We start from the raw sequence: 5,812 nt of genomic DNA on the forward strand, positions 1-5,812 counted from the left end.
AAAGAAACAAAAGCAAAAATGAACTTTTGGGACTTCATCAAGATAAAGTTTTCGCACAGCAAAGGAAAAAGTCACAAAAACTGAAAGGCAACCTAAAGAATGGGAGAAGATATTTGCAAATCTTTTATCAAATAAGGGGCTAATACCCCAAATCTATAAAGAACCTATCAAACTCAATACACACACACACACACATACACACACACAAAATACAGTAGAGAGATGGGCAGAAGACATGAACAGACATTTCTCCAAATAAGAAATAAAAATGGCCAACATGGACATGAAAAAAAGCTCAACATCACTCGAGGAAAAACAAATCAAAACCACAATGAGATTTGACCTCACACCCATCAGAATGGCTAAAATTAACAAGTCAGGAAGAAAGAGGTGTTAGCAAAGAGGTAGAGAAAGGAGAATCCTCTCACACTGTTGAAGGTAATACAAACTGGAGCATCCATTCTGTAAAACAATATGGAGGTTTCTCAAAAAGTTAAAAATAGAGCTACCCTATGACCCAGTCATTACACTGCTCAGTATTTATCCAAATGATACAGTGATTCAAAGGATCACATGCACCCCAATGTTTATAGCAACAATGTCCACAAGAGCCAAACTATGGATACAACCCAGATATCCATTGACAGATGAGTGGATAAGGAAGATATGGTGTATACATTTATACAATGAAATATTACTCAGCCACCAAAAAGAATGAAATATTGCCATTTGCAATAAGACGGATGTAAATAGAGGGTATTATGGTAGGTGAAATAAGTCAGTCAGAGAAAAACAAATACCATATGATTTCACTCGTATGTGGAATTTAAGAAACAAAACAGATGAACATAGGGGAAGGAAAGGAAAACTAAAATATGAAGAAAAAAAACAGAGATGGAGGCAAACCATAAGAGACTGAGGGTTGCTGAAGGGGATGTGGATGGGGGAATGGGGTAGCTGAGTGATGAGTATTAAGGAAAGCATTTGATGTAATGAGCACTGGGTGTTATATGCAACTAGTTCATCACAAAATTCTACCTCTGAAACTAATAATACAATATGTGTTCATTAAATTGAGTTTAAAATTTAAAAAGTTTAAAAAAATGTGCAATATCAACATAAGTGGTAATATATCTATAAAGGTGCTGTTTTATATATTATTTAACCTAAACTGGAATTAATTCAAACTTTTTTTGTAAAGTTAAGAGTTATAAGTTAGTAGTTAAAAGTTATAAGTTAAAAGTTAACTTTTATAAAGTTAAGCCTAGCACAGCCATGTTCCATGGTCCCAAGAAGCATCTGAACCATGTATCAGGTCCAAAGCATACATTGAATAAACTGACCACTGTGTTTGTCCCTCATCCATCTAACTGGTCCCCATAAGCTGAGAGACTGTCTCTCTCTCTCACGATTTCTCCTAAGGAACAGATTTAAGTGTACCCTAACAAGATCAAGTAAAGATCTGTCTGCAGTATTTTATCAAGAGCTTAATGGCAAGGTCAAACCTGATATAACCCACACTGGTGGTTATATGAATGTTGTCAGCACTGACAAGACTAGGGAGAATTCCCACCTCATCTATGACATCAAGGGTCACTTTGCAGTTCATAATATTACACCTGAGGAGACAAAGTGTAAGCTGTGCAAAGTGAGAAAGAACTTTCTGGGGACAAAAGGAATCCCTGATCTGGTGACCAATGATGTTCATACCATCTCCTATCCCGATCCCCTCATCAAGGAAAATGACACTGTTCAGATTGATTTGAAGAGTGTAAAGATTACTGACTTGATCAATTTTGACACTGGCAATCTCTGTATGGTGATTAGAGACGCTGATCTGGGAAGAATTGGTGTGATCACCAACAGACACAATCTGGTTCTTCTGATGTAGTTCATATGAAAGATGGCAATGGCAAGAGCTTTGCCACCTGGCTCTTAAACATTTTTGTTACTGGAAAAAGCAATAAATCATGGATTTTTCATCTCTATGTAAAGGATTTCCACCTTATCATTGCTGAAAAGAGAGCAAAAAAAAAAAACTTATGGCCAAACAAAACAATGGTAAAATGGTCTCTAGGTGATATGATTGGAAGTCTTTATACTTAAAGATAATGCAGCTAACTGAACATAAGGAAGAAGAAGAAGGAGGAGGAGGAGGAGGAGGAAGAGGAGGAGGGGGATAAGAAGAAGAAGGAGAAGAAAATGCAGCAAACAACACAAAAATAAAGTTGTTAGTTGTAATCCTTACAGTAACCATGAAGAAAAAAGTTTAAGATATACGAAAAAAAAAGAAGAAGAAGAAGAAAGACAGAAAGAAAGAAGGCAGTAATAAAAATGTTACACAAGAAAAAAATCATAAAACAAGGTTATAATGAAAAATTGTAAAACATAAAAGGTATGGCATATAGAAAACAAATAACAAATGGCCTATGTAAATCCTTACTTATCAGTAATTACTTTAAATTTAATGGATTAAAGACTCCAATTAAAAGTCAGAGATTGGTAGAATGTATGTTAAAAAATGGTTCAACTATATGATGTCTTTAAGAGTTATACCTTAGATCCAAAGATACAAATAGCTTGAAAAAGAAAGGATGGAAAAAATATATCCATGCAAATAGTATCAGAAAGCGATCTGGTGTTGCTATACTGATATCAGACAAAACAGACTTTAAGTTAAAAATTGTTATAAATGAAGAAGGATCTTATAGATCAGTAACAGTGTCAATCTATTAAGGAGATGCATCAATTATAAATTTATTTCCACCTAAAAACAGAACCACAAAATATATGAAGCAAAAACTGACAATTATAGAAACAGTTCTATAATAGTATGAAACTTTAATATCCTACTTTCAATAATGACTAGAACCACTCAACAGAAGATAAATAATGAAATAAATGTGAACAACACTACAGACCAACTTGGCCTAATAGACATATACAGAACACTCCACCTACCAACACTGAAATATATGTTTTCCTCAAGTACACATGGAACATTCTCCAGAATGAGCCATGTAAGGCTGCAAAAATAAGTCTCAAGGAATTTTAAAATACTAAAATTGTACAAAATATCTTATCCGACCACAAGGAAATGAAACTAGAAATCAATAGCAGTAGGAAAACTAGAATATTCATAAATATGTGCAAACTAAATAGCAACCCCTTAAACAAAATAATTTGAGATGAATGAAAATGAAAACACAACATACCAAAACGATAATTGTGTTTGCAGGAATTTTTAACAGTAATATCTATGTTAAAAATAAAGATTGCAAATCAATAACTTAATTTTATACCTTAAGTCGGTAAAAAAGAAGAGAAAGCCACATCCAAAACTAGCAGAAAGAAGGAAGTGATGGAGATTAGAGCAAAAATAAATGAAAAGAATAGAAAAATGGAAACCAACAAAACAAAAATTTCACTATTTGAAGATAACACAATGATAAAAACTTACCTAGATTGACCAAAAAATATAATACTCAAATTATTAAAATCAGGAATGTAAGAGGGACATTACTACAGACCTTACAGAAATACAAAGAATTATAAGAAAATATTTTGAACGATCATATGCCAAAAAATTAGATAACCCAGATGAAATGGACAAATTCCTAGAAACACACAAACCACCAAAACTGATTTAAGAATTAATAGAAAATCTGGGTGGGGGGGTGATGGTGGAAGAAAAGGACAATAAGTAGGATTACACGGAATGCCTCCAAGTTACTGGCAAGATTCTAGTCCTTAATGAGGGCAGTGATCATGTATTCTGCTACATTAATGTACAAATTAGAAAAAGAAATATTGGGGGGACAAGATGGCGGGGTACTAGGAAGAGGCGTCTTTTCAGCTGGTACCCCAAAGTGAGCTGATTACCTACCAAAGAACTCTGATCACCCATGAAATCAGCCTGAGATCAGAATTATACACGTCTGGATCTCTACAGGGGCAGAAGACGCCAGTGAGCAGGTAAAGCGGAATGGGAACAGCGGACTGAGATCGGAAGATAAACAAAAGGGGGAGGGAGCCACCAGAGGCGACTGGTGGGAAAGTAATACCCCGATACGAGCGAGAGTGCCCTGCGTCTGGGGACCAGCATTAACTCGGAGACTGGTTGAAAGCACTCCAAAAGAGCAAAGGATCGCGGGGGCAAACTGTGGGAATCGGGGCGGCTAGGGACAGGGGCTTGAGTCCCCGGTCCCAGACGGCCTCCCCGGCGCGGAAGCAGAGAGAGTGCGGCGGAGAAACCGGCTCCTGGTCCCTAAGCCGCCAGCGTGCCCCAGAGCGCGGGGTTCCGGCTCCTGTGAGGGGATGGGAGCCGGTCTGCAGAACGCGCGCTAGCCCTACCACAAAGCTTGAGATGCGCGTGCACGTCGCTCCAGCTCTCCTGGGTTTCTAAGGCCCTGGGGCGCTTCTAGACCCGGGCCATTGTTTCAAAGTCTAAGCCTCGCGCCCGCGAAACTCTTCCCCGGACAGAGGCGCGCAAAAGCCCAGCCTGCGGCTTACGGACCAGCGCCCCGTTCTCAGTGCCCCAGACGCGCGCCCGACCCACAGCCGCCTCTGAAAAGAGGTGCGCGCAAGCCGGGCACTCCCAGCCCCGGCCAGCGGCAAAATCTCAGTGTGCGATCGCTGCTTGGAACCTCTCTGGCGGTCAGGAGCTCCCAGACAGCCGCCACTGCCTTGGCTTTGGGGACGAGCAAAAGATCCTGCGCCCCCAGGGTCTTTAACTTGGAACCTGCACTGCCAGCATCCAAGGGGGAATTTATTCAGCTTCTGCACCCAGACTGAGGCTTCTGAGACGGAGATCAGGAAGTGTTCCAGGGTGCACCTTGACTGCACCAGAGTTGATACATCCAGCTACATCTGTTCAGTCTTCTCCCACCAAAATGACTAGGAGGAGGAATGCCCAACAGAAGAAAAATACAGAGGATGGACCTTCCGCAACAGAGCTAACGGCTATCAACATAGACAATATGTCGGAAAGAGAATTCAGGCTAACAATTATCCAGGCAATAGCTAGGTTGGAGAAAGCCATGGATGACCAAACAGAATTGATTAGAGCCGAACTGAAAGCGACCAGACAGGATGTTCACAATGTTAGGGCGGAGCTTAAAGCTACCAGGGAGGAGGTCCACAATGCTCTCAATGAGTTCCAATCCAATCTAAACTCTCTCAAAGCTAGGGTAACTGAGACAGAAGATAGAATTAGTGATCTGGAAGACAAACAGATAGAGAGAAAGGATCAGGAGGAAGCCTGGAACAAACAGCTTAGATCCCACGAAAGCAGAATTAGGGAAATAAGTGATGCCATGAAGCGTTCCAACGTCAGAATTATTGGAATTCCTGAAGGGGAGGAGAAAGAAAGAAGTCTAGAAGATGTCGTGGAACAAGTCCTTCATGAAAACTTTCCGAATCTCGCGAATGAAACCAGCGTTCATGTACTAGAGGCTGAACGGTCTCCACCCAAGATTATACACTCCAAAAAAACATCACGACACCTGATAGTCAAATTGAGAAATTATAATTGTAGGTATAATCTCTTGAAAGCTGCCAGGGCAAAGAGGCTCCTTACTTACAGAGGGAAGCCCATCAGAATAACGTCAGACCTGTCCACAGAGACCTGGCAAGCCAGAAGAGGCTGGCAAGATATATTCAGGGCACTAAATGAGAAGAACATGCAGCCAAGAATACTTTATCCAGCAAGACTGACATTCAAAATGGATGGAGAGATAAAGAGTTTCCAAGACCGGCAAGACTTAAAAGACTATGCAACCACCAAGCCGATACTGCAGGAAATATTAAGGGG

General features: G+C 40.0%; 1 pseudogene; it reads left to right on the forward strand.

Annotated features, from left to right (window-relative positions):
* The first annotated feature begins 1,275 nt into the window (after nucleotides 1–1,275).
* On the forward strand, nucleotides 1,276–2,106 carry LOC122896595 (annotated as a pseudogene).
* The last annotated feature ends 3,706 nt before the right edge of the window (nucleotides 2,107–5,812 follow it).

This window comes from Neovison vison, chromosome X (genome assembly GCF_020171115.1).
Source record: "Neovison vison isolate M4711 chromosome X, ASM_NN_V1, whole genome shotgun sequence".
In the NCBI taxonomy this organism is placed as follows: Eukaryota; Metazoa; Chordata; class Mammalia; order Carnivora; family Mustelidae; genus Neogale; species Neogale vison.